Here is a 7,785-nt window from a genome sequence, read left to right on the forward strand (position 1 = left end):
GTCATATGAATGTATGAATATATATAATAGATGTTTTATTGTACAAATGACAATTGAATTTTTAATGAAAGCAAAGATAAATTAGAAGTGTAATTTAAGATACAAATCACACAGTGCTGCAATGAAATATATAGATGGTAAAGCTTGCCTAAGATTCTTATGAGGATCTTAAAAATATACTTATTTCTCCTTAAAATACCTACCAATACCCTTTCTTAGAAAACAGATTCAGAGCTCACTGTAGGGGTAGACCAAACTTAATAGTTCTTTTGACCCTGATATCAGCCTGCAAAGTGCTACGTAAACAATTCCAAAGTTAAGAACTATCTGCAATACTAACTCATCAATGTGCCCCACAATCTGAGAATATAATTAATAGCAGTTTTAAGTTCATCTTTCTTCCTAGTCAACAATTACACACCAAGTGAGAATAGCAGAATCCAATCCCTTTAGATGCTCCAAAAATCTTTCCGATTTCTCCAGATTCTAAGGAACAAGTGATGTTAGCATTTTTAGCATTTTGTGAAAAGCTAAATGCATTCCAAGTGTTTACATCATCAAGCATGTAGAACAACTCCACCCCACCACTACCTGTTTGCTGCTTTAACCCTTTTTAAGTTAAGTGGACTAGAAAACACCAGGAGACTCCAGTACACTTGCTTCAGCTAAAGACTTAAACTGGAGCCTGCCATGAGCATCTTCTGGAACACCTCCAACAATGGGATTCAGGAGAAGGCGTCAGTGACAAGTCCTAGCGCAGACCAAATGACCCTGAAGTGAGAGTGAATCGTGGGCACGGTAACAGAAGGGCAGGTCGACGTAACCGGACTGACTGCATCTAACTATCACAGGCTGTAGTCTCAACAATAACAAAAATCGGTCCTTCCTTTTATGTAGTTTCCACTGCGGGGCATGGACTGATTAAGAATGTCCCACAAGGTGGATAAAGACATACATAAAATAAAACATATTCTGTGAACTTGAATCAATGACAACGGGATATAAAAGGTAGAAGATAGAAGTCAGCCTCTGGAGTTCTCCCACCTGGAGAAAACGCTTACAGCAATCCCTCAGGTAACGGCGGTGCTGCCAGGTGTGCCCAGCTCCGCTTGCCTGGACCTCGGCCCATCTCAGTGGAGAAGGCGAAGGAGACTTAGGAGGGAGCGTCCCTGTCGCAGTTTGGGGTTAGGGGGACGAGCTAGTTCAAACTGTCAGATACTGGCCAGACGTCCGTCCTGCACGCACTTCCTCGGCTCACACACCAGGGATGGGCAGTACTTGGGGAGAGGAAAGGGGGTGGAGTGATGAAGTGCTCGCTGGAGTCTGGGCCGGAGCCCGAGTCCCCGCGTACAGGACAGTTGTCCGAGGAGGGGGAGAAGCGGGAAGACGCGGGGAGACCGGGTCGGGGGGACGGGGGGTGGGTGCGGGGAGAGACGCCGGCCCGGAGAGGAAACAAAAGCCCAACGACAACCGCCCGGCGACAGGATCCCCTGGAGTCATGCCCCGGCCCCTCGATCTGCTGAGCCGGATCCTAGGCGCTCAGGTTGCAACGCCCGGCACCCCGGCCCGACCTGCCCGGCAGGGCAGCGGGGCTGTGCGGCGGCTGCACGGCGCCCGTCCGAAGTGGGCGACACGTGGGGCAGCGCCTCCGCGGGGAGCCCAGCGCGCGCCCTGCGGCGAAAGAGAAAGAGTCAGGGCCAGCGGGGGCGACTCGGAACCGCCACCGTCCCCTGGCCGGGCCACGTCGCGGGCGACGCGCACGCCCCTCGGCCGGCGCTGGGCCCTGGCTGCGGCTGCCGCGGGCGCCCACGCGGTCCCCCGAACACACCACTCCGGCCGCGGCGCCCTCCTTACCGCGAGCCGAGCCGCACCGCCCTCAGGGCCGCTCGTGACCGGACCTGGGGCGCGAGCCGAAGCCACCAGGCTCAACCCGCCCCAGCTGCGTCGCCACTGGCCCGGCGGGGCCCGCGGGAGGGGCGCGAGGGTGCACGCGCGGGGTGGGGGCACGGAGCCTCCCCCTGCCCTCCCCGCGCGCATGCTCCCGCCGCACCTGCCGCGCGCGGGGTTCCGCTCCCCCGGGAGCCGAGCGGACGGGGGCCTCGCCGGGGGTCGGGGGCCCTCACGTGGGAGGGAGATGGCTGTGGCTTTATTTCCACGTGAGTTTTTCTCCTTCTCGGGGCCTTGAGGAGGAGTCCCCCGCATCTTGGCTACTTCCTTCCCGACTCCTCCTGCCTCCCGCAGCGCCGTCCCAGGGCACGCCCCGCTGCTTCCCACCCGTCCTTAGGCTTCGCCTTCCAACGTGCTCCTCTCTCCGGATGCCTCTCTCCTGCTGCTAGGTCCGATTGTGCAACCTCCTCTCTGGTGCCTCTTTCCCGCTTTTGACTTTGCGATAGGCGCACACGTGGCGCATTTCAAAATAAAAGAATACGTTTTTTCAAGTATCAAGAACACATGTTCATGAATCCAGTTCTTTCTGCTTGGGATTGAGCAAGAAACGAGCAACTGAGTTCCTGTCCGCATGTAACTTACAGTCTTAACCGGTTCACTTGAGCTTTTCACAAAGCATTGTCACAGATTTGGAGAAGAACTTAAGTAAATCATTTATTTTGGTTTATAATTAAAAGTAGCTGTTAGTTAAAAACTGTGTTTAGTGACTTTTAAATGGAAGTTTCTTTCATGGGGTGTCTTGCGTATAAACTCTAATACTCAAATAATAGCTGGTAGGTACAAAATAAATATTAGTTTGTTGCTTCCAGTGAGAAATTCAGTTTAACATGATTGGCATAATAATATCCAAAATGATCGTTTTGTTTGGTTGTTGATTACCATAAACCAAGAACTAAAACTGTTTGTTTTTTGATGAGACTGGTTCTTTGGTACAAACATAATTTAAAGTTGTTATTAAAGAGACAAATATAAAGCCTTTTGCTAACGCAGTTTTTACATTAGGAACCATAATCACAGAAATTTATAAGTACAAACAGACACACACAAACTGTGTTCTAGACTTTAATCAATTAAGAAAAAGAGATTTGGGACAAAGAAAAAGGAAAGAAGAAGGCATCAGTATAGACAACATTTAAAACATCTAAAGAAGTGGTGAACTTATTTTCGTCCCATTTTAACATGTAGAGTTGTGATTAACAGTCACGCTTCAGGGTACCACCACCTTTGCATACTTGCTCACAGCTGCATGAAATTAGAATGCGATTCAGTGAGTGAATGAAAATTCCCCCCTCCCTGATATTTACATGAGCACAGATAGCAGTGTGTGTGTGTGTGTGTGTGTGTGTGTGTGTGTGTGTGTGTGTAGGACAAGTGCTTCAGTTATTGCATTATAACCCCAATCCTACCCAGTGGTATTTGTTTACCATTAAAGACTCTAAGTCTTAATGATATAAACATCAAAATGTCCCTACCAGAGAAAGAGTTAAGGGCATTTCTGGTTCCACCTGCCCCTTAGAAAAATCAATAGTAATATTATGCAAAATCAAAGAAAGCAAGATTGAAATACAAATAGAGTGACTTTATTTCACCTTCGTTTTTTGAGGGAAACAGAATTATTATTGTAACATGTTTATGGAATATATTTGCTTTACATTTATGAAACAGAAACACTATTTCCATGGGCTAGGTTTAAATAAAGGAAAAGATACACCGATAAAACAGGTGACATAGGCAGAGAACCTCATCCAGGGTTACTTAAATATAAATGCATGGGTGCATAGTGCTGACAATGACATATGATTATATTCAAAGAAGCTAACATCTGTTTTAAACTATACTGTTATTCAAATTATGTGAAAATACTAGCAGGAATGCATTGGTGCACTTATTACAGAATTTTTATTTAAAGCTGTTCCAGTAAATCCCTTTTATTTGAACAGCTGCAAATTAAAATAAAATAGCCACTTTGTTGATTATTGTAATGTTACCAATTCTCCATTATGAACAATGGTGTTTAGAACACTGATGGTTACTAGACATTTTGTTTTTATAATTCAGTTGAATCTGACACACTCTAAGTAGCAAAGTTGATATTGACCAGATATCTCAGGATGGTTTATTGTGGGGGTGGGAAACCTTGGTAGAATGGCAAACACAGAAGGAACCCTTTTCATCAAACCCTAACAGAGTCACGGCAGTTTTATAATGTGTTGGTGTCTATCTATCTATTGTGGAAATGAAACCTTCTCATTTGCTAAGATAGTGATTGACTTTATTTAAATAACACTCTATTTTAAAATTTGCTAACTTTACTTACTTTTTTCAAGTTGGGTGTTTTATTTTTGTTCTTTATATATTTTTATATGTATGTTATTTTTTCTAAGTGGAATTAAATTACATTGCTTTATTATTTAATCAATAACAGGATTGGCTGTTAACAGAGATGGGTTTTTAAGACTCACAATTTTTCCCAGCATATACAAATGACTACTTTCAAGAGTTAAGTATAAAGTGAATTCCTTTACATGCTTCGGTGTAATTAAAGAGAAGTTATCTTAAGAGCATTCTATGCATACTCTATAAGCACATTGTCCATCACAGTTAAAATTACTTCATTGGTCACTATTTATCTTCAACAAATATCACTATCAAGTTTATTTTTATATTAAAGCCATTGTTAATAATTTTACCCACTCCACACTATATCTTCTGTTATGTATTCTGTTACAGAGATATTTTCCTAAGGGGACATTCCAATGTTAAACTTTCTTTAATGGGTTGAGATATAAATAATTTCATGAAGTTCTATTTAAATGTAAAGATTGTTTCAGAAAAAGAGTTGTGTAAATAATTTTGAAGAATTAAAAGTAACTGTAAATAAATGATACCAAAAAGCTCCATAAACAATATAATATGCACATTATGCTATTTTGAATTAGACTTAAAAATCTGTATAGAAATTTATTTTGACACTTGAACTTTTTTTAGTAGTACAAAATAGCATAAAAATACTGCTTCTAGGTATATTCCTTTGAGTTTTAAAAAACAATTTATTCACAATACAGTTGAGTAGGTTTGAACTGTGCTGGTTTACCTACACGTGGATTTTTTCAATTGACCCTTACATTTCAATTGATTGGAGCAGCTCAAACCTGCATTGTTCACGGGTTAACTGGCAATTAGGAATCGAGTTATTCAGAAATGCGACTTAAGTTATACACGGATTTTCGACTGGGTAGGCAGTGCGCTCCCCTAATTCCTTCATTGTTCAAGCGTCAACTGTACTAGTATTTCTGATGAGATGCTTACAGTCTGTATAAACTGAACAAGATAAGGATCATCACACATCAATAGTCAAACTTCACTTCCCACTACAACTATTGAATAAACTAAGAGGATTTGGAGATTGGTATGAAAACTGCAGAAGGAAAGCTATCAATCCTTTTAACTTTTTATAGATATTAATGATACAACCATAGTATCTCCAAGATGAGAGATCTAAAATAAGAAAAAATGGAATATTCAGAGGTAGGTAATTCTATTTTTTTGAATAGCAATATGTCTAAAATAGCTGTGTAGCTATGCAAACATTCTCTAAAAAATAGCAGTGGTATAATATGTAGAACACACGCTAGGGTGGTGGTTATTCCTTCCTCTGCTGTTAACCCATCATGGAAGAAACCACCTGACTCCACAGGTTGTGTCTCACTGAATAGCACTTACTTTACAGATCAACAGCTTTGGGGTCTAGGTTCACTCTTATTATTGTAGGTCCAGAAAGTTGATTCTGTTGATGCCCCTAGAAGTGATCAGGCTAAGGGAACCAGCCAAAAACAGAATGTCCATTATACTGAGAGACACAAATGTCCAAAATATCCATGGTTTCTGGTCAGCACATTCCCACCACTTATACTCTACATAGGAAGGTAAATTATACTAGAAGATTGCCAAGTGACCATGACTCAGAAGAGAGTTGGATCCTCTTAATGGGTAGCGTTGACAAGTGACAACTGTCTGATAGAGCCATCCTCATAGAGGGATGTCTTCAGCCAAAAGACCCGAAGACTATGTCAGCTGGATATGATATGATACTCTTCACTAAGTTGCTGTCTCCTTTTGCATTCCAGTCCTTAAGATTTTTCCTGGTCACTTTGACTGGATTTAGGTGCTTTACAAAAAACCCATCATTAATATACAAGGTGTGATCAAACAATACCATGAATGTCAAAAAGATTTATTACAGTAAAAGACACATTGCCATTAGTCGCCCTCAATATACTCTCCCTTACTTTAAACACACTTATCCCATAGTTCTTGCCACTTTCTGAAGCAATTCTGGAAGTCCTGTTTCGTGAATGTCTCTAGTTGCACTGTCGTGGCTGCCTCAACGTCCTGAATCATTTTAAAGACTTTGGGGAAGAGCCAGAAGTCACATGGTGCCAGATCCAGTGAATAAGGTGGGTAAGGACACACCATAATGTTTTCATTTGACAGAAATTGCCATACCAGAAGTGATGTATGACATGGGACCTTTCCATTGTGATCACAAAATATGGTGAATGCCAAGTGCCATCCAACAGAAAGGCAGGGATCTTCAAATAGGAAGCGGCGCATCCAACCTTAGTAACAGTGTGTGACAAGTTTCAACTTGTTCAGTGCAGTCAGTTGGATGTGAGCTATGGTTGAGAGAAGGTGTGTTCTAAAGTGTGCTGTAAATCATCCTCCATCCTGACAACTCTCGGTGTCACACGTCACTTCTGGTACATGGCAATTTCTGTCAAATGAAAACATTCCGTTTTGTCCTTATCCATTTTGTTCACCAGATCTGGCAACGTGCGACTTCTGGCTTTTCCCCAAAGTCTAAATGATTCAGGACATTGAAGCAGCCATGACAGCACAACAGTCACAAAAGAGGCCTTCCAGAATTGCTTCAGAAAGTGGCAAGAATGATAGCATAAGTGTGTTTGAAGTGAGAGGGAGTGTTTTGAGGGGGGTTAATGACAACGTGTCTTTTACTATAACAATTTTTTTGTTTCTTTAAACATTCACCGTATGTTATGATCACACCTTGTACTTACAAATAATCTGTTGGGGAGGGCTGCTTCTACAGAACAACGAATTTGTGTGCTTGTTTGTTTGTGTTTTTTTTTTTGGCTCTCTCAGAAAATCGATTTACTTAACTTTTTCTGGACCCAGTCTCAAAAATCAAAAGTACTTTAACTGTCGTCCCTTAGGTACTAACTGCTTAAATCAAACCTGTTAGAAATATTTCCATTTTAGATTTAATATCCCTATTTCATTAAACTTTTAATCAAAATTAAAAGACCAATTATTTGTTTAGTATATTATCTTAACAGCTAATATTCCATTAAAAAATGGAGTTCACTTTTTCTGGATTTCTGATGCATTTGTTCTTTTTCATTTTAATGCCCAAAATACAAATTCTTACAAAATTCATTTCTAATTTTAGAAATATGACTTGATCTAAAACTACTAAATTGATATTTGCATGAAAAAGTAAATCATCATCCTCACAGAAAAATAAATTGCATATTTCTTTAAACTTTTAGACTACCAAGTGTACAATGAGTACCTTGAAATTAAATATTGTATATTTCCCTATTGCTGGATTGAATATAATAATTACTCTATATTATTGAGCAATTGATACTACCCTGAAAATCAGACACACACACACACACACACACACACACACACACACACACACACACACTTATATGAATGGAGCAAAGCTCACAAACTTAGTCGAGATGAACCAACAACACAAAATAGAAGAGTAAGGAAATTATTCCTAAGTAGTTTTTAAGCCTTTTATCT

The 7,785-nt window shown here is 41.2% G+C and overlaps 1 protein-coding gene across 2 annotated transcripts in view; it reads right to left on the reverse strand.

Annotated features, from left to right (window-relative positions):
- L3MBTL4 (L3MBTL histone methyl-lysine binding protein 4) overlaps positions 1–1,978 on the reverse strand; it is a 460,291-nt gene extending 458,313 nt beyond the window's left edge. The window contains exon 1 of one of the 2 annotated variants that reach the window (XM_081078814.1): positions 1,855–1,978. The gene's annotated coding sequence lies outside the window, so the exon portion shown is untranslated. The remainder of the gene's footprint in view (positions 1–1,854) is intronic. The other variant, XM_081078815.1, reaches the window with a different exon arrangement.
- Positions 1,979–7,785: the final 5,807 nt, after the last annotated feature.

Source organism: Rhinolophus hipposideros (assembly GCF_964194185.1).
Source record: "Rhinolophus hipposideros genome assembly, chromosome: 17".
Classification (NCBI taxonomy): domain Eukaryota; kingdom Metazoa; phylum Chordata; class Mammalia; order Chiroptera; family Rhinolophidae; genus Rhinolophus; species Rhinolophus hipposideros.